This window comes from Eublepharis macularius, chromosome 3, assembly GCF_028583425.1.
Source record: "Eublepharis macularius isolate TG4126 chromosome 3, MPM_Emac_v1.0, whole genome shotgun sequence".
Classification (NCBI taxonomy): domain Eukaryota; kingdom Metazoa; phylum Chordata; class Lepidosauria; order Squamata; family Eublepharidae; genus Eublepharis; species Eublepharis macularius.
This window is the reverse complement of record NC_072792.1, coordinates 61,822,284-61,844,878: the sequence shown is the minus strand read 5'-3', so window position 1 is coordinate 61,844,878 and position 22,595 is coordinate 61,822,284.

Below are 22,595 nucleotides of genomic sequence, written 5' to 3'. Positions count from 1 at the left end.
TAGATTTTTGATTAAATTCAAGATCAACTTTTCTACTGAAATTACTTTCCCAGTTTCTTGAAATGTAAAATGACACCTGTTATACCCAGAGATATCACACAAGCCTTTAATTTACCATTGACTCAAGCCCTGAGAAAGCTGATCTCTTCTCAGGAAATAGAGGGCAATAAAAGGGGCATTTTCATACCAGGGAACTCTAATCTGGAGAACCGGGTTTGATTCCTCATTCCTCCGCTTGAAGCCAGCTGTGTGACCTTGGGTCAGTCACAGCTTCCAAGTGCTCTCTCAGCCCCACCTACCTCACAGGGTGTTTGTTGTTGTGGGGAAAATAATCGCATACTTTGTAAAATACTCTAAGCAGGTGTTAAGTCACCCTGAAGAGTGGAAGAGAAATTGAATGTTATTATTATTAATTCAGTCCAGAACACATAATGAAACATTTCTGCTAGTATCTGAAACGTTTGAGGAGTGAAACAAAGGAACATTCTATTTCATCTAATGGTAGTTCCAACTGTATGCATCATTTTTGTCTCTCTGTATTTGCTTTGACCAAACTGACAACTAAGCTGCTAAGTGTCAGCAGAATTCACAAATGAACCCATTGCAGATTAGTAGACCTGTCGGTTTTACAATGGACCCTACCCGTCTTGCTTCAGGGGAGGCTGTAGATTCTTACTTCTTATGTTCAGTGTTGCTGGGTCTATTTGGCCATGGAAATGCAGTTAATGAACTGAGGTGGAAAAACTGGGAAGAAATTATGTCACAGCAAATTTATTTCAAATATTCTTATTCTGAAAGATTTGATTCTTTTTTCCAGGTTTTTTTTCATTTTTTTTTCTTCATTTGTTCAGGGTTTTTTTCCCCCCAGGTATTTTTCCTATTCATGAAGCCACAATTTAACCCCTAGCAAAAGTACAGTGTTCTTGGGCTAGCCACACACTCCCAGCCTAACCTACCACACAGAGTTGTTGTGAGGATAAAATGAAGGACAAGAGAACAATGGATACAAGCCATTTTGTCTTAGTACCAAACAATCTCCATGGAAAGACAACTTGGAGCTGTGTAAATGGTTCTGGTGGCTTGTTCCCAGGGTCAGTCAACAGTTCAATAGACTTGGATACAGCTAACTTTTCCACTAAATCTCACATATTTTCCCTCCTTTCTACAGTTACCATTCCACATGGTTTTCATTCATGTAGGTTCCATAATGCCCAGCAGAGCCTTTTTCATTATCAAAAGGAATACAAACTATAACACCTAAGCATAATTATGTAATGCTTATGTGCTTCTCCTCTCTTAGACATTTTGATTATCAGCATGTTCAAGCTACATCTATTGCATATCATACTGACTGCCAAATATGTTTTCTGGAACAATAATGTCACCAAACTATTTCTCTGTAGATTGTGGGGTATTTGATTCATAGCCCAAGCACTCCTCGAGGTAACTATAACATTGTCAAAGCAGGTTTTCCTCACATGTGAATGAAAAATTCATTCTGAAATTTTACTGCTATGACTGCTAGCAATCACCTCAGCCATTTCAGTTTTTACTTCTTTTTTGTAATCACATAACAAATCCACTTCAGTTCTTCTACATATTTTTCATCAACTTCAAAACAGTTACATTATATGCCTTAGTAACCTCCAGGTCATATTAATATTCCACATGGGCCTGCCTTGGATAATACTTGGAAACTACAACTGGTTCAAAATTTGGCTGTTAGTTTATTGACTGGGATTAGTTGTTGTGTGCATATAATCCCAGTTTTGAAACCGTTGGGCTAAACTGAGTTGGTTCTTTGAATGCTAAGCTGTCTGAGATAGTGACCTGTATTCTACCATTCCACTCTGCAATGTCTGAAGTCTTCCTGAGCCTTAATGAGCCTTCTATCTATTTAAGTGGCTCTTCCAGAAGAGGAACAGCCATTGTGCTGGGAATTTTACAAGTGTCATATGTTCAGTCATGAATCAGTTAAATTGTTATTCTGTTTGTTTAGTCAGATAGCTAGTTAGCATAGGACCACTTAGACCTCGAGTAAATGTTCCCGCCATAGAAAGGGGAGTTTTTAGTCTAAATGAAGGAATCCAGGATTGTCTATTGGGTGAGCCAGTTTATTGGGGGGGGGGCAATTAACTAGCAACGTACACTAAGGTTTTATTGCTCTTTGTTCAGTCTTTGCTCAGTCTCAGTCTCTAAGCTTCTATCTCTAAGCTCCTAGTCTAGCCATCAAGATGTAGTTAGCTATTCTTTATTTTCTTACCAAATGTACCCTTTCCCCCTGTTATGTAGTAAAGTATTTTTATAGAACTAAAACCACAGAAGTATGTCTACTTATTTCCAATGTGCTAATATCAAACTCTGCTACTTTACTAATCTCTTTTTAATCTCACCCAACAAGACATTGAAATTAGAAGGTTGTTCCTGGAAGTGGAATGATAATGCCATGGTATATAAAGGACCACTGTAGGATATGGATTTAATGAAAGAGATTTTATATACCTTTCTGTGCCTTTCAGTATTATGCACTTTTACTATTCTCAGGAGCTATTGTAGTATTTGTAATGCAACTTGCAAGAAAATGACACCTGAAACAAAGGACCAAAGAAGAATGTATGTTAAACATGTTAATCACTGTGAGAACTGAGAATTAACAATACAATGCTTGCTATATGGTAGAGATGCACCTGTCACATGCACCTGCTGTATGATTTAATACAGAGAACTCTTTGTACCTATGCAAAATGAAGCCATAGAAGCTTGTAGAAGAAGATAGAAACAATGTTGCTAAGAGAAGGAAGAATTTAGCTGTAAACAAGTTAGAGCAGCGAAACTGTCCAAGGCTAGCAAGATATACCAGAGAAGGAAAGATTGGTCTCCTCCCACGGAATCTGGAGGAAAAATCCCTGAATTGCCCCCCCCCTCCCCCAAGGTTGCTGAAAGCGACACTGGGATGCCAATGGCTAGATTGCAAAATATTACATTGACCAAAAGAATGGACATGAATGAAAAAACCTAGGAGATAAATGTATTGGAAGGACAGATGAGACAAGAAAAAGAGTATTGGGTAATATTATAATTCTGCTATTGACCTAAGTAGTATTCTTCCAATAAGAAGACTCCTGGACAGTCTGTAGGTGGCTGCCTTTAAGCCAATGTGGTGGCCACTGTGTTTCTGAGCCAATAGAATAACAAATATTATAATTAACCAAAAGGTATTAATTGCTTTGCACTGCTATTGTAGCTCTGATGATCATTGGGCACAAGGAGACCTTTTACTCCCTGTGTAAACATTGCTCCTCCATTGTTTAATAAACAATCATATATTGCTTAATTCTACAGGACTCCGTGGTGTGTCTCTCTTATTGTGATTTGTGAGAGGGACATCCAAAGCACAAGTTTGTGCTCAACACCACCTTCTCCTGAATGAATCATAAATTTAGGTAAGCTGGAGAAGTCCTTTCCATTGAAGGTAAGGTAGAGAGAAACCAGAACCTTTTTTTTTTTTTGCAGCTGAAAGGTAGACTATAAATAACTATAAATAGTGTAAAATAAGGCTATGATACTCCCATTACTCTTTATATTTAGATATGTTGGATAAAATAATTTTGTTTCACAGGAAAGTTAGAATAAACTGTTTTGAGTTGTAATGGCTATGTTAAACCACTGCTCATTCTATTGATTTCAATCTGATCTCATTTTGTGGAGCATTGGTGCTGTGTTTCAGTTCCCTTGGCTTGTTACTGTTAGCTTATATTTTAACTCTACTAATTTAAATTGATTTTTTAAAATGTTTTGATTGTTAATGGGTTTGGGAGCTTATTAGCCAAAAAGTGAAACTGAAATATTTAAAATACATAGTATTTTCAATAGTGAAATTGACACTCAAGAAAAGTTGTCTCTGGTCTAATTCTATCATATGGAAAATTTAAATAAAATTAAAATTCATTAGGAAACACATAAATACAACTAAATAAAAGAATAGTACTTTAATGAATATATCATGACTATATCATTTTCCATGGTACAAAGAATGTACAGACACCTAGCAGTGATATTTAAACACCCTTTGAATTGCAATTTGATCACAAATTATGAGCAGCACGTTTGGGAAAAAAGTTATTTTAATGAACGCTTAATGTTTTCTAAATCATATTGCAAATTCTGAAAGAATTCTGAAAGAAAAGGAATTTAGTTCAGCAAAGTAAGCTGTGAGAAGAGGCAGGGTCTAGGTCATTTTCACACATCTTACCATTGTGTGAGACTCGTGGAATGAGGGCATCTTCATGGCGCGATTTCTGACATCATTGTGCCATGATCCCATTTTTGTCGTGTGATGATGTCAGAAATTGTGCCATGAAGACGCCCTCATTCTGTGAGTCTTGCACAACAGTAAGACATGTGGAAATGGTCCTAGCTTAGGCTTGCCTTGTTTCCCACCAAGGTACAAGAGGTAGCAGAAGAAAAATAGAATAAAAAAACAGTAACATGGCTGATGTTTTATGTCATTTTTGGGTACAACTCAGAAGTGACAAAAATAGCTGTAGGAATTTAGGAAAACTCTACCCAGAAGTGACAAAGGGTAGTTCTAGGAACTGGCAGAAACTATGGTAAAATTTTATTCCTTATCATAAACCAAAGAGTTTCTAGAGATTTCTAGGGCTGCCCTTTGCTGTTTCTGTGTTATACTGGAAGCAGGTTGTAGCCAGAAGTGACATGGTGGGGTTGATGATGTCAAGGCTCTAGTTTTTCTGCCTGAGGCCTGACAACCCTAGTCTAGCTCCTCCTCCAGTGTGTGATGGAGAGTGCCCTCAAGCCATAACTCTTATGGTGACCCCTAGTGGAGTTTTCATGGCAAGAGACTAATGGAGGTAGTTTGCCATTGCCTGCCTCTGCAACATCTTCATTGGAGGTCTCCCACTCAATTACTAATGAAGGCCGAACCTGCTTATCTTCTGGGATGCAATGAGATCAGGTTCACCTGGGCTAGTCAAGTCAGGGCCCTTTTCAGTGTACTCTATTTAAAAAGAGACAATGTTTGTTTAATTTAAAATTTATATTCCACCTTCCTTCCCTCATAAGGGCCACCAGGGCACCTAAAAAATTAAACATACAAACTAAAATCATATTATAAATCCATTAAAATCCACAGAAACATCATTAAAATTGTCAAAGCCAGAACTTTTAAAACAAACAATGATGTAAATAATTAAAGCACTTTTAAAAATTAAGAATTGGCATGAATGAGGGATCACTGAGGATATGACAAAAAAAAGAGTCTCCACCCATGGTGGAAGATGGCAACAGAAGGGGACAGCTGAATCTCCCTTGGGGAGAGTTCCAGAGATTTGCTGCCACAACCGTGAAGGCCTTCTCCCAGGTTACCACCCATCTAATCTAAGAAAGTGGTGCACCCAAAGCAGATAATTGAAGATGACTGCAGTGTGTAGGCTGGTAAAGGAGTAGGTAGTCCTTCAGATATGTTGGTTCCAAACCATATAGAGCTTTAAAGGTACCGGTATCTTGAACTATGCCCGGAAACAAACTGGGAGCCAGTGTAAATGGGCCAAGACTGGAGTAATATTGTCCCTACAACCCACTCCTCAACATCCCAGCTGCAGCACCAATTGAAGTTTCTGAACACTTCGCAAGGGGATCCCCACAGAGAGTGCATTGCAGTAATCTAATCTGGATGTAACCAGGGCATTCACCACAATGAGCAGAACTTTTCTGTTCTGGGAAGGTCATACCTGGCTAACCAGTGAAATCTGGTAAAAAGCACACTTGGCCACAGCTGCCACCTGCTTATCTACCAGTAGATTTATGTCCAAGAGCACTCCCAAACTACAAAACTGTTCCTTCAAGAGAGTGCATCTCAATCCAGAATGGCTGACATCTTAAATCTCAAGTTAGACCTTCTGCTCACCAGTAGCATTTCTGTCGTGTTGGGTTTAAGCTTCAGTTGATTACCCCACATCCATTCCAGAACTGCCTCCAGGCACCAGTTCAAGATTTCTATAGTCTCCCTGGGATCAGCTGGAAGTGCAAGATAGAACTGGTTGTCAGCCTCATATTACTCATCCCAAATCTCCAGCTGATCTTTCCCAGCAGTTTCATGTTGATGCTAAAGAGCATAGGAGATAAGACGGAACCTTGCAACCCCACAGGGCAAAGGTCAAGGGGTTGAGCAACAGTTCCTGAGCATTACCTTCTGAAATCTACCCTCTACATAGGACCAGAATCATTGCAAAATAGTCCTACCCAATCCAGAAAGGTGGTCCAGAAGAACACCCTGATAAATGGTATCAAAAACTGCTGAGAGGTCAACAGAGTTGCACTCTCTCTGACCTTTTCCTGCTGCAGGTCATCCACCAGCAACTCAGACTCTATTCCCTGTTCCGCCATGGAAGCTTGCTGCATGACCTACCCTACCTCATAGGATGTTTTAGGGCAAAATGCAGATGAAGAGAATGATGTAAGCCTTTTAAGTTCCCCTTAGGGATAAAGGTGGTGTATAAATGAAGTCAAAATTTTAAAGAGGGTATTGCAAAGAGAATTGCTTGCCCAGTGGTAATTTTGGCAGTGGTATTTATATATGCATGTCTCTCTGTGTATAATCTCTTTTCCATGGGAGACATTTTGTATGAGAGGGTACCACACAACCATGAGCAAAGAAAATATGATTACTGGGCCACTTTTAATTACCAAGAGACACATTCAATGTTTTTTATTTGAGCAAAAAAACAAGTCACTGGTCTCTATGGGAGTACTGCTTGATTATGCATGGCAACATTGATTTGTAACAAAATATCTGAACATGCTTCTGACACAGTGTTTAATTAGTCAAATAATTGTTGAAATCAATGGAAGCATGAAGTACTTAAAAAGGAAGCAACACTTTGCCATCAAGTATAGGTAATATTTGCTGAAGAGGACAGCAAATTTCACCTCAGTTTTATTAGTGCTGATGCCTTCAGGCAGCTCAGATGATGGTAGCTTTGAGCAGTATCTTTTGCAAGCAATATTGGGTGAATGATTCTTTACTGGGGGATGACCGTATGAGGCTGTCTCATACTGAGTCAAACCATGGGTCCATCTAGCACCCTACTGTTACTCTGGCAGCAGCTCTCTAGAATCTCAGAGAGAGGGAGAGGGAGAGGGAGAGAGAGAGGGAGCTTTCTCAATACCTGCCGTCCTATAACTGTGGATGGATTAAATCTTGGATGATTTGCATGCAAACCATATGCTTTTTACACTGAACCAAACTCTCAGACATATCCTACACTTTCTATATTATCTTGCCAAGTGATAAAAGAATCTTACCACTCCTTTGTTTTCCTGAATTTCAGATTACAAGCAGAAATGTAGTTTCCTCATAATTTAGAGAGTATAGGTGTTGGGGATCCACTTGGGCTTGCAACAGACAGTTTGTGTCCTAATACAAGTGAGAGGAGGTATGCAGCTCTCTTGGCTTCTCAAGGCCTGTGTCTGGAGAGGCCATGCAAAGACACATACCTCTCCACTCAATGTGTCTCAGGGCCAAGCTACACATGACGAATGACACTTGAACAGCAAGTGTATTTCTCCCTGTTCACTTGCCCTCCACTCAATCCACTTGCCGTTCAAGTGTCATTCGTCATGTGTAGCTTGGCCCTCAGTTGGGTGAAGAATGGGGGAGGTGGGAGGGAGGAGCTGTAAGGGATGGCTCCCTCAGCCAATAAGCTAGCTTGAATTGGAGGGAGGCAAGGCAAATAAACCTAATGATGGTTGCTGCAGAAGAAGTACCCACCTACCAGCATGCAATTTCCTTAGTGTGAGGGAGGGGACACCTTACAGAGCACATCAAAGAGGTGGAAAGTGGCTGATGAAGACATATCAGTAGCTTTCTCCTAGTTTGAGGAGAGAGGGAGAGAAAAAGGACCAGAGTGATATCAAATGCTTTTCTTCTCACTATAGAAGGGGGAAATAGCCCATATGTCAGAGAAGGGTAGGGTGTGCAACCTACCTTGTATAATAAGTAACCAGCTTACCAAGTACATAAGAAGTAGTTGTCTGAATGGATGCATGTCTCATCAGTTTATAGTATCAATTTGTTATTGAATTAATAAAGACCCTAATATTCTTTTTGCAGAATTTTTCTGTTGTGGTAGGAAGATGGTTTTTGAATTGCCTCCCCCTCCCCAGTCAGGAATAAAGAGGCAGACACAAGGCATTTGGTATTAAAGGGCCACTTTTATTAAACAATTAACATACTGTCAATACGGCAAGGGATCTAACTGTGGTACAGGTCAAGCCCGGTGTCCGCACCAGGACTGCGGCCTTGACCTGTCTGGGCGAGTCCTGCTGCCTCAAGTGCAAGCCATCCATGTGCATAGCTGCAACCCGGTTGGCCAGGCAAATGGTTCCCCCCCCCCTGGAAGTTCCAACCACTCTGCCATAAAGCATGAGGGAAAGACTTGTACAGGGGGTCCCAATGGCAGTCTGCCCTCTCAGCTGGTTGCCATGAAGCCCACCAGCCAATCCTGACAGACCCAAATCCCCCTAGTGGGGGTATGCCAGGGGTGCTTGCCGGCCTGCTCCCTTTTCCCAATTCTATCCTGCCAAATGACCACCTCCACCCCAGCCAATTACCACAACCGTGTACACAGTGCAAGGTAGGCAAAAAACACATCTCCCTGAGAGCCAATGAAAGGAAATGAGAAAAAATTCCTACCTGGCCCTGGCAACCAGTGACCGGATATCCCGCACTGGTATAGGGAGGGTGGGTGGGCCGAGGGTGCAAAGCCAACTGCAGGGCTTGGGAGGTGGTGCCGCCTTAAAGAGGCTCAGCCCCACCTCCCACAAAGCCTGCGTACTTGGAAAGAGAGGGAAGAGCCGCTTTCTCCTTCTGGGGCTGCAAAAGCGGCCCCCAACCTTAGCAGCCTTTAACTGCCAGCTGGGAGGGCTGAATTACTTTCTGTATGTTGCTCCAAAATTAGGAAAGTTTGAATTGAAATAAGCATTTGCAAATCTTTTAAATGGGCCACATTTTTCAAATTTATAATTCTAGTGTTTAAACAAAATGATTAGGAATATGGATTTTTAAAACTCAAAATCTAAAATACTGAGTATCTTAGTCTTGATGGCATCTCTTGATTGATTTGCTTTTGGCAGGCTTCAAACATCAGAGCTGGTAAACATATGAAGCTGCCTTATACTGAATCAGATTGAGGCTGGTATTGAGGTTAGAGATGGGCACAAACAGGGGGGAAAAACTGACATTGATTCACGAATAGACATGGGCACGAACAGAAAAAAACAAACATGTTGTTCATTGTTCATTGCCATCCATGAACAACAAACAACAAACACTGATGAACATGACCTGTTCATGAACATGTTCATTGTTCGAGGGGGCCAGCAGGCTCTCCTCCAGCCATCAAGATGCCTAACTGCACCACTCCCAGAAACCCTACCTGAGCAAGCAGCAGGAAATGTACCAATAATAAATAACAGCTTGGCCCTAGAGCCTGGCAGCAGCCCTGGAACCTGAAGGGGGAGATCCCTACTGCACCACTCCCAGAAACCTTACTTGAGCAGGCAGCAGGAAAGGTACCAGTAACAAATAATAGCTTGGCCCAGAGCCTGGCAGCAGCCCTGGAACTTGAAGAGGTAGATCCCTATCCCACCACATACAAAGAAAATTCAAGCTCCAATGCACTCTCTCTGTGTCTCTCTCAAAATGCCAACAGCAACTGTCTCCCTCACGGTCTGCAAAACCAGAGCTGGGAGCCCCCCTCCCCCCTGCTCTTTGCTTCCTTGTAACAAATTTGGAGCTCCACACTTGAAAGGAAGACCTGCCTATCAAGCTAAATTGGGCTTAGATTGGGGTTTCCAGGGCAACAGCAGGAGTTCATACAGAGTTCAGGCAGTCCCTGCCTCCAGTTGCCAAGGGAATTGATTACAGGTGCCAGACTGTCTGGCTTGACGAACAGCAACGAACAGCAATGAACGAGGCTTACAATGACCACCTGTTTGTTTAGAATGGGGCCTCACAAACAGCGAATTCGGAAACAGCTGATTGGGCTGATTGTGGCTTTTTTTAGTTCGTATTGCTGTTCGTGTCCATCTCTATTCACGAACACTTGGTTGGATGTTCGTTGGGGCCAGAACGTTCCCCCTGGGACATAGAGAGCCCATATTCGCAGGGAGTGTTCAGAAGGCTCTCCTCTAGCCATCATCCAAGTTTGGTCAAGAAATCTGACCTGAGCAGGCAGCAGGACAGGTAATAATAATAAAGAATAGCTTGGTCCCAGAGCCTGGCAGCAGTCCTGGAACCTGAGGGAGTAGAGCCCCACCCCACCACACACAGAAAAAAATCAAGCTCCAATGCACTCTCCCTCCCTCTCTCAAATTCCAGCTACAGCTCTCTCCCACTCCACTGTCTGCTAAAACTGACAGCCAGAGTTGGTAGCACTATGCCTTTTAGAACCAGAGGTCCCATAAAGAAGTACAGGAGGTCTGTGGTTGGTGGTCAGAACTGCCTAACAGAGTTTGGAGGGATGAGATTGGTGTTCCCATAGCTACAGAAGACCCCCCTCCTGCCTGCTCTTTGCTCCCATGTAACAAAATGGGAGCTCCACGCTTGGAAGGGAGACCTGCCTATCAAGGTAAGTTGGGCTTAGATTGGGGTTTCCAGGGCAACAGAAGGAGTTCAGACAGAGTTCAGACAGTCCCTGCCTACGTTGCCAAGGGAATTGATTGAAGGTGCCAGACTGTCTGGCTTTACGCATGGCTGACGAATGCCACAAACAGGGCTTGGAACGAACACGTGTTCATGAGGAATGAGGCCTCATGAACAGCTTGCTCACGAACAGCAGATTGGGCTGTTCGTGTTTGTTTTTTTTGTTCGTATTGCTGTTTGTGCCCATCTCTAATTGAGGTCAGTATTGTCTACTCAGTCTGGTAGTGGTTCTCCAAGTGTCTTTAGTAGAGGTCTTTCACATCACCCACTAGCTAATCATTTTCACTGGGGATGCTTGGAATTGACCTTTTGAATGCCAAGTAGATGCTCTGCCAGTGAGCCGTAGCCCCTCCACAGCTAAGCTGTCAAGTATTAACACTGCCAGTTATTTACTAAGTGTTATCCTATATCTAGGATAACTGAACCTGCCTCCCTGTTGATTCATCGACTCAGAGAAGGGGACCAGATTCAGAGAGGAGGTATTCTTCTGCAGACCTGGGGACTCCCCCCCCCAAGATGGCAGAAAAATATGAACCCCACAAATGGAGGACCTTAAATCCCCCCAAAAGATGGGAAGATACTAAGACAAAATGACTGTGAGCTGAGGGGGGAGAAGGAGGAGGAGCCAACTTAACTCAGCCATGGTTGAGTGACAGACAGATGGCAGTCATCAGGTCTAACCCATTGGCCTCCAAAATAGCTTCCTTCTGCCATACCTTGTAACCCTGTCACATCAAGTTATCTCTCCAACTTTACTTGAATGCTGAAGTTCGTTCCACTTTGAATAATATATCCACTACTGAAGAAAAAATTTAGTTCCAGTGTTTTGAATGTTGAAGTTTTGATGAAGACAAAGCTCTGATATTTGCTCTCATGAGTGATGGCATTACTCTGTGCCCTAAACTGCTTTCTAGATTTTTAGTTATCAGCATTCTTCTTAGAACAATCCAGTAAAAGCTGCAAATATGAGCCAGTGTTCTTGCTTACCTGAGCTACTTGATGCACATTACACTTTCCCTGTTGGTTTCCTTGGAAACTACATTTTGAGTAAGCAAAAATCAGAGTGCATCTTGTGAAATCTTGCTTACATGATGTAAAATGTTGCTTACATTTCCCTCATTGATATTGCTTGAGAAATGAATCTATTTTTGAGAGTTACACAGTTTATTACATAATCCTGCTTTATGCAGCTATAATATATCTGAGATATGTTATCCTTCCTTCCACTTATTTGCCCATGTATTTTCAATTTTTTTAAAATAATGAATGGGAGGTGGAGGACAGGAAGAAGTGCAATCTAACAGCTAAGCCTGATATCATTTTCATCTGCAGTTCACTTTGCAGGTGAATGCTAAGTGGGGGAGAATTGTGGAGAGGGGGCATAGTGACAAAAACACACAGACACAGTGCTGGAGGTAAAGAGGCCACAACTTTATTGGGATTACAGCTCAGGGAGCAAAGGTGCACATAGAGTACTGCTCCAAGCATCGGCTGACCCACTGGCCAAGCCAATGACCCACACACCTCCTCAGCCCCCTGCTGAGGGGGGGGGGGACCATGGGATGACAGTCAGTGGGATGCCACATGGGTATACACCCCTGTGTGAATCATCCCCTGCCACCTGGGAATGAGGTGGACTGACAATCCCAGACTAGGCATGCACCGGCCATTCCTCACTCCCAAGACCCCTTATGGGGATCCCTATCATAGGGAAACTGAGCATGAAGGCCCTGTTTCTCCCTGAACAGATCAATGTTCAATGCTCAATCCACAGCCTACTCACTCCAAAGTTGTGACGAAAGGGAGGGCTGAGCAGGATGCTGCCATGGGCCAGGTGCTGAGGGGGAGGGGGCCAACTTCCGAGACCAGGGGCCTGCACCAGATGTGCCTAGGCATGCTCCCCTGGCCCCTGGTCATTTCCTGTCCCTTCACAACATGGCAGCCGCCATGCTGTCTCCCCACTCACCTCACCTGCATTGCTTGTAACCTGAGCCCCCAGGTAAGTCTGGGAGCTGTTGTTTCTATATAGTAAAACTGCTAATGGCTGAAATTTCTTTACAGATTAGGAGTGCATAAATGCATGTGCATACACATGTGTATGTAGTTAAAGCAGATCTTCAGCACTGTAATCCACCAAACCAGTCATAGATGAATAGACACATATGGCAGTCAACCAAGGTTATAGCTCTCTTTTACTGCTTGAGCAAGCTGCAAAAACAGAGGGATTTTTTGACCTGATCACTCACAAGGAGAAATGCTGAACTTTGTTAATTTGTTCTTTGAAGTTAAGTTCTGTCACATAAGTGAACTTGGAATGAAGAGAGATGAAGCTGATACAAGGGCTCTTGTGCCTATGTCATTAATGTGTTTTCCATTGTGGGATGGAAGGTGGTGTCTGAGCTCTTTGCATTAGAGAGCAAGGATTGTCTTTCTGGCTGCAGTCTTGCCTTGACTATTCAGACAGATTCCCAGAAACTGCAAAGGATACACACTGAAAGTAAGATACAATGGGACTTACTTCCAAGTGAACAAAAGGGAAAAGAAGAAAGGGAAAATTCCCAAGAAATTTGAGCACTTGTAATCATCTTAATACAATAGCAATTGATCTGCTGAAAGCCTGGTTTTTTATAGCTTCAGTGTGAGTAGAGCTGGGAGAAGTTCACAAGATGTAAAAGCCCTGATTTTAGAAGGGAGGGGGGAAAAAACTTTTATCACTTCTCAATTGCTTTATTAGTTGGAATGATCCATCAAAATAAGTTATTTCTCTATAACATACTACTACATAAGTATAGTATATACTATAATTATAGAGATCAGTTACCCTGGAGAAAATTGCTGCTTTGGAGAGAAGACTCTTTGGCTTTATACCACCCCAAAGTCCATCCTCTCCTCAAATTCTACCCTCCCCAGGCTTCACTCCAAAATCTCCAAGAATTTCCTAACCTGGATTTGCAAACCCTACTGCATAATGAAGATAGGCTCCTGAGACTAAGACAATATGAACCCAGGTTTCCTAAACCAATGAAGGACACAACCTTAACAATTCAGATTTACACATTAATCAGTTTATTAGATGCTGAGCTCATTACAAGTGTAGCGATAACCTCCAAAATTAATCATCTGTTCAATCATACCAACCATTACAGTGCAATCCTAAGTAAGTAATACCTTTCAAAGTCCATTGAAGTCAATGGATTTCGAAGGATTTAAGTTTGCTTAGGATTTCACTGTTATTCAAGTTTACACAGTATTCAGATATGTAGACAAGGGAGAAAATGTTATAGTTATTCTCTGGTGTCTTCTCAGGCAATGTCTATCAAACTTACTGTTTCCTTGTTTCTCTCATTTGTACTGTGCATTAACCCTTTGTTTTTATATTAATTTCATACCATATGAGCCCCTTCCTACCCTACATTCCAACACAAATTTATTTTCTTATTTATTCTTTAGAACTTTTAGCTCACCTTTCCCCGAAGGACTCAAAGTAACTTACAGTGCAATTTAAAATTACAATAAAACAATTAAAACAATTATGACCACTAAATAATTAACTATTATCATCTAAAATCATTTAAGAATACAACACTTCCTTATTGTCTCAGACAAAATGTTTTTCAATGGTGTAGGTATGTATATCTAATAACCATGTATTAGGTAATTAAGGAGCAAGGAAGATGGACGAGCTACCATTGCCAGAGGGCTTAATGTGGTGACAGAAGCATGACAAAGTAAGCACCATGAAGGAATTCATCTGCTAAGTGAGTAGCAGCTTCTTTTGACTGGTGCTAGCAACTTCAAACCAAGGTAATGCAGAAGTATTGACCCGTAAATCATAAGGCACTCTGATAAGGACATAGGGTCCTCTCTCCCTTGCAGCAGCACTCACCAGTGGAAGCAAATCAGTCCCCCAGGGAAACTCAACACAAGTCACTATGCTTATGCATGAATGGAATAAATATATACTTTAGAGCTGAGGTTAAAATAGTTGTTTATTTATGACTAATTAGCCATAGTTATTCAAGTTAGATAAATATACAAAAAACTGAATGTCTGTTTCTGATACCTGAATTAGACTGAGGGCTCTTTCATAAGAGCCCTTTAACCCCAAACAGGTATTTGTGACGTTTTGCACATCTTAATGGTAAAATCTTCCAGTCACAGCATGTGCCACATAGAGGTGTTAAAATCATCTTGCAATCCATCTCCCAAGAAGGAAACGAATGAACGTGTCTTCAAATGACAAGCTGAATGGGGTAAGGGGTGAGTGGGGTATCATGGACGAAAAGAGAAACCTTTGTTTTCTTATCAAGGAAAAAAAAAGATGGATGGTGCAGGAAAATGCTCTGTGGTCTGAAAAAGAAATAGTGATTTGCAGCCACTTAAAATGGATTTAAATGCTTTCCACCTTGCATCAGACAACTATGAGGAAGCAACAGATCAAAACTACAATAAAAGTTGTGTAAAAGAAACCTAAGTATTCCATCCTATGTTCATTTTTCTGAGACCAAGCCTGGAAACATATATAGGATACAATCATGCACACAGCTCCTTGAATTCCCATTACATTCAGAGAAAGCTGTTTCCACATAAATATATTGGGTTATAATGGGCACAGGAGACTTATAAAGAAAGATGTCTCATTTTGAGATTTCCAGCATTTATCAAAGTTTCTGCCAAAATTCTGAAAGGGTTTCTAGGTTCCAAAACATCAGTGGTTCAAAAATTAAGAGAAATTTTTTTTTTAAAAAATGTTATCCTATTATGTATGTGTTTTCATATATTACATTGGGGTAGTATAATTTAACTTAGAACAATCATTTTGCTGCTGTAGACATACAGACACCCACATTTAGTGAGTTCATACAAATGTTACTGTCATCCTATGATAATCTGAACAGGTATAATAAATTCTCCTGTGAATAAGCATCATGGCACATTGCCTTTGATAATGTGAAGCAATTATGCAGGGATGGCAACCATGACAGGATGAATTAAAACATTTATATATTTGCTGTTACATATCCATTGTCAACTGTTACCTAAACTGAATGTGTAAGGTCACTATAACATGTGCTTAATGGCTGCTAATTACACAGTACTTCAACTAAAGACCTGTATTCTTTGGTTCATCATCTTTAGTATTCAGATTCCAGACCGAAATGCTCCCAGCAAGAAGGATATTTACAGCTTTAATGACAGCATGAGTCTCAAATCCTCATCATGGCATTAAAAGCATTAATCAAGTGTATGATTGCTATGGGCACCACCACTGTGTTAGACCTCAAACCTCTGTTGATGGCAGATAAGCCACAGATCCAGGCATGTTTTTACTGAACTAGAATTAACTTGGAACGGGAGGGATGATTGATTAAATGGCATCAAGGCATAATAGTTTAAAGTACACTTGTCATATTCAATGCAAATTCTGGAAACAACAAATAGATACTTGTCAACACTTGTCATTTCTCTGCCACCACACGATGACAAAATGCAAGGTGTTTTAGGTTTCTCTTGTCAACAGGATGTAATTAACTGAGACTACACTTAAGTAGGATTTTGACTGAGGAGAGCAACAGTTCCATTTCTCCCTGCAGGGAGTGCTTTTGTTTAGGACTGCTCTTCCTTTCCCTGAGATATTGTCATCAAGTTCTCTCCAGGGGTTTCAAAGCAATCTAATCCATCTCCTCCCCATCTCTAAAAGAGCAGTATCAAAAGGTAAACCAAGTCAGAACAAAGTAACAAAAAAGAGTCTCTTCTAAGTAACCTACAATCATCATCCATCCCATTTGGTTTAAATATTACTAGTTTCTATTTTTTTCTGAAACACTATTATAGAATTAGCAGTTAGATGGATGTATAACAAGTGAGTCCAAAACCACATTCATTTTTCTTACCCCTGAAAGGATTAACTACAGGTTATTTAAGAGTTCAAACTTTGCAGAAGCCCTGGGCCTGATTGGGAAACCATACCTCCTAATTCTATTTGAAGGCTATTGAATATCATTCAACAGTAAAATAAAGTTCTGCATGTGCTTAGAAACAGTGCCATCATTATTATTACTGCAAATACTACAGCAGTGAGGACCACCAATAAAAAGTGGGCTAGGCAGAAATCTAGGTATAGAGAGTATTAGAAAACACCACTAAAGAGAGAGTGTGGTGAACAGGACTAAGTACTGATGAAATGGATAACATGGATTCAAATTCCCCTTCAGCCTTCCTTCAGGCAAGTTATTTTCTCAAAACATTGTGAGGATAAAGTAAGACTAAGAAACAAAGGCCAATTATAAATATGTGACAATATATTAAAAATTGTAACTTGGCCTTCAGTATTTTTCCCAGTGGGATCTAAAATCTTACGTGAACAGGAAATCTGGCACTGAAAAATTAGTGCTATTAAAAACCTGCATCCCCTCTCTTTACTATTTAAAAGAACTCCACTTGGAAAAGGCTGCAAATGATTGATTCAAACATGCATCTGAAATTTGTATGGGTTTCACTTGTATCTCCACAGGGATAGTTTGTTTTGAGTCTGTTTTTTCCTTATTAATTCAAGTGCCAAATGGTAAAAAGCTCTGCCAAGATGGAATTGTGTATACTGTTCTGTTACTATCATTTCAGATATCATCAACTTACCCTGGAACCAAGAAGACTTCACCTCTCTAAGAACATCTCATTAAACCCAGCACAGATGCCTGGTTTCTACAGAGGAAGCAGATATGATTAGCAATGGTGATTACAGGATATGACTATGTCAAAGAAAAAGGGCAAAATGCTTGGCTACAATATGCTACCTTAGCTTGCCATTTATTCTTGCAAGATTACATAGTGGGTGTTTTAATAGATAAATCATCTATTCATTTATTCATCATGAACAAACATCATGCCACCATCAGATTTTTAAGATGACACTTTAATTCTCTGCAAACAGAGACCCTTTAAATGACCTTTCCTTCCTGGTATGAAAATACTTTTTTTTCACTGACACCATAGTGAAGTAAAGGGGAGGAGACAACAACCAGTGATTCACCAATTAAATCATCTAGGCAATCTATTTAATAAAGAAAAGTTTTAGTGTTAAGTTGAGGAAAATAGGGTTTTTTTCCTCGTATAAGAGACTAAATTCAGGATTCGATTTCGTTTTCCCGGCCATGTCGGACGCTCCTCTCCGCAGGTCCGGGAGGAAGCGCCCGAGCAGCCTGACCGGGTGGTTGACCTGCGAGGGTTAACCCCCAGGACTCCCAGTGAGGGGTCAGGGTCCGGAGTGCTGCGGGAAGAGCCCCCTGAAGTCGATGCAGGGGGTAAATTGCCCATTTGCTCCTACGGAGGCCGGCAGACTTGCGCAGCACATCATGTGCTGCCGGGCCATGGAGAACGGCAACAAGCAGATTTAAGGTGAAAACCTGGAAGTAGCAAATCCCTTCTGTCATTCCAAGCGCATGCGAAGGATTGGTGGGAGTTGAAGCTAAGAAGTTTCAGATATCTTCCCCTTCATTGAGTTTTGGAACTTAGTTGGCGGACTCCCCCCCCCCCTAAGATGGTGATGAAAAAGCAGAGCCCTGCTGTGGGAAAATCTGTTTTGGCTGCTTTGCAGGGGAAAGGAGAGTCTCTTGAAGAGGTGGTTAAACGGTCGGTCGTCAAAGCTATGAAGCCCTTTGTTGATAAGCTAAATGAAATTGGTCAAAGGTTTGGCTCAGTTGAGAACGAAGTGAAAACCATTAAAGATGCAGCGTCTGGGGCAGAGCAGTCTGCTCGGGAAAACGCAGTACTCATGAAAGCAACAAACAAAGAAGTAAAGCTTTTGGAGAATCAATTGATAGGGTTACAAGTGGATCGTGCTCAGACGGTATTGCGTCTTCAGAATGTGAAGGAGGAGGAAAGTGAAAACTTAAAGGATTTGGTGTCGGAACTTTTGGCGTCATCCGCAAAGGCAACTAAAGAAGAGTTAAAAAGCGATATTCTGGAAGTCCGTCGGACATCTTCAAAATATGCAACGAAGTGTCAGCTGCCTCGCAAGATTATTATTGATTTTTCATCTAAGAAGACTCGGGACACCATCTTATATAATTCGTACAATGTGGACTTGGACTTTCTGGGTAACAAGGTTAAGATATTGAAGGACGTTCCATTTTTAGCTCAGAAAAGAAGATTCAAATATAAAAGGTTTGCTGCTCTTCTGAGGAAGCGTGAAATAAAATACAAATGGTTATTTCTGGAAGGTATTTGGTTCAGTTATAAAGACCAAGCCTACAAGATAACATCGGAAGCACAGCTGAGGGACTTTGTGTTTAATTATCAAGCGTTTCAGCAAGGAGAAGAATTAGGATCTGAAGGGGAGAATGGGGAGGAGGGAGTGAGTGCAGCTACTGTAGCTGTTCAGAGAGAGCTGCGACCGAGATGCAGGGGGGGGGGAAGAAGACCTGATCCTGACTGTAGTTCGTACTTTATAAGATCTACCAATCTAATAGCATATTAGAAAGTTTAACTTTAAATAATTGTAGTATAAAGGGAATGCAATACTTGTAGATGTAGTGTGTGTTTTTTATATGTTGTTTCTTCCCTTTCCCCCTGTTTGCTTTTTCCCTTTTTTGTAGTGTTAGTAATTAAAAATAAAAAAAATTATAAAAAAAAAGAGACTAAATTCAGCATATTTGTAAAAGTAGAGCTCCGGAGTTCCTAAAGTTCAAAAACATTTATGCTTAAGAATGGCTTTTGAGGCACTGTGTAAATCAATCACCAATGATTCCAGATGTCTCTGTGTTTCCAGTCCTGGTGCCACACAGTGTTAGACTGCATGCTTTTGGCAACATCTGTGCTGTAAAGAGATGGTTCCTTCCATGCCTTGTTTTGTCTGTTCTTTAGGGATGTCTGAACCCTCCCTAAGAAACTTCACTGATATTTCATTACTTAATGTAAATTAATTTTTGTTTTCGTACATTTTACCCTCAATTTTGCCACAAATATCTTTTGGATGCAAAATTTGGTCACCATTGATTCTGGGATGAAGCTGGCTGGGGTGAGTTTTTTGAACATTTTCACAATCTCTTTTAAAGCACTACAGGTTTTTCATGATTAGAAAAAATCAGAAGATATAAAAGTGTTCTCAGGGAGGCTTTAAATTAAAACCTATGTCTTTGTGCAATTCAGTACACAGCACTGGACCTTAAAATCTTTTAATATGAATCTGTTCACAACAGGTTTAAAACAGTGTTTTAATAGGGATGTGGATTTATTACAAAATGAATGGCACACCCCTACTACCCGCTTGGCTCATTTAATTTGCAATGGTAATGAAAACAAATGGGGGAAAGAGAGAATGAATGGATCTAATTCACTTATCTGTTATTAGAGAAATCCATTCTTCCTCCTAATTTCCTTCATTCCTCCTTCGTTCTTTTGTTCCTCCCATCTTACTCACATAGTTCCTCTTCTCCCCCCACCCTAGACTGTACTTTTTGTGCTGCATTATTGCTGCTGAGACAGTTACACTGATGTGGTTACACTGTTTGTATTATGAGGCAGTTGCCAAGACATTATCAGACCACCTGTTCCCAGTATGCACTAAGATGTGCATTTCAGTCTCTGCCAAAACATATATCAGACACGATGAATGGTCAGAGGGGAGATTTTCCTCTAGCCCACACATTGTCTGCCTTGCTGGATAGCTGCTCCCATGATCTTGGTACTTGGCACCACTGTGGCAAACCTGGCAGCTGCAATAACAGTTATGCCACAGCAGAGAAAATACAGTTGGGAGACAGGGAGAAGAAACTGAGGGCCAAGCTACAAGTGACGAATGGCACTTGAATGGCAAGTGTATTTCTCCCTGTTCACTTGCCCTCCACTCAATCCACTTGCTGTTCAAGTGTCATTTGTCACTTGTAGCTTGGCCCTGAGAGGACAAAAGTGAATAAACTAATGACAACAAATACATATAAAGACAAGGGCTTCTTGGCTCACAGTTAGTACTTATGCAGTGCTGTCCTATGCATATTTACTCAGAAATAAGACACACACACAAACAAGCGTGCATAGAATTGCATCCTTGAAATGCAGTTCTAAGAGGAATTTCCTGGAAATCAGCCCCATTAAATATATGAGTAGGATTCTTAGATCTGCTTAGGATGAAATTGGTAGTCTGTATATTACAGTGGCTGTTCATGAAACTTTCCTAAAACTTGATCTGCATATTCACCAAATCTGGGATTTGAAAGCCTATATATATATATATACTGTCAAATTTGTCTGAGTGCTATCCTTGAGCCACTCACTCAACAAATGACTTTACATATTTATCAGCACATATTATACTGATTTCAAAAGAGGAAACTTTACAAAAATGAGGGAACTAGTTAGAAAGAAGCTGAAAAGGAAACTCAACTTCTTGGAAACTATTTAAAGTCACACTAATTGAAGCTCAAGCAGAATATATTCCTCAGGTTAGAAAAGGCCCTGCCAAGTCTGTGTGGTTAACTACCCAAATCAAGGAAGCCATAAAAGGCAAAAAGGCCTATTTTAAAACATAGGAGATTTGCGCAAATGAAGTGAACAGAAGGGGACACCTTCTGGCAAAAGAAATGTGTATAATTATAGAAGCAAAAAAAAGATTGAGGAGCAGATTGCTAAAAGCATCAAAACAAACAAGTATTTCTTTAAATGTATCCAGAGCACAAAATTGGCCAGAGAGGCAATTGGGCCTTTAGATGACCAAGGAATAAAGGGATTGCTAAAGGAAGAAGGTAAGATAGAAGCAGGGCTGGATCGAGGGGGGGCAGGGGGGTAGTCTGCCCCCAGCACCGCCAAAGAGGGGTGCCAGGTGCAGCTGCCAATCACCAGGAGCACGCTGCCGTGAGCGCGAGTGGCTGAGCGGCCGTCCGCACCAATCACCTGCCCAGGAGGACAGGAAGTGCGCGGCAAGCTGGCTGCCCACTCAGCCAGGCAGGTGAATGGCACAGAGAGCTGGGAGGCCACCTGTGTCACTCGCCTGTCCTGCTGTGGGGGCGGCCGGCTTGCCGCATGCTCCCTGTCCTCCTGGGCAGGCAAATGGTGCAGGCAGACTCCCAGCTCTCCGTGCCATTCACCTGCCCGGGTGAGGGAGCTTGCCGGCTTGCCATGCGCTCCCTGTCCTGCTGGGCAGGTGAATGGCACGGAGGGCTGGGAGGCCACCCACGCCATTCGCCTGCCCCACAGGACAAGGAGTATGCGGCAAGCTGGCTGCCCCCTCAGCTGGGCAGGCGAGTAGCGAGGGTGGCCTCTCAGCTGCCGGTGCCGCCACCGCTTCACTGGTGGCATGCTGCCCTGCGTGATGATGTCACTTTGTGACATCATCACACAGCTCTGGGAGCACGTGTGCGCTGTGTGCATGCGCAAGGACAGCCAGAATTGGGCTGTCCTGGGCACTGGGATCCCAATATCTGGGCCTGGATAGAAGAGAAGCTAAACAAATTCTTTGCATCTGGCTCACTGTGAGAAAGTGTGGGGTATCTACCCAGGCTACGACAACTATTTTCAGGAATAGAATCTGAAGAAATGAGTCAAATTGAGGCAATGAGAGATGAAGTTCTAGACCTATAGGGGAAATTAAAAAACAGTAAGTCTCCAAGGGGTTCTGATGGCATAAAACTGAAGGGTTCATATGGAATTCAAATGTGAAATTGTTGATCTACTAACTCATATATGTAAGTTGTCACTAAAATCAGCCACTGGACAGGACTGGAGAGAAGCAAATGTTACTGATTTTTAAAAAGGCTAGAGGGAACTAGGTCCAGAGGTGAATCAGAAAATTACAGGCCAGTTAGCCTAATGTCTGTCCCTGGGAAATTAATAGAAATTGTAATCAAATATAGAATTATCAGGCACATATAGGAATAAA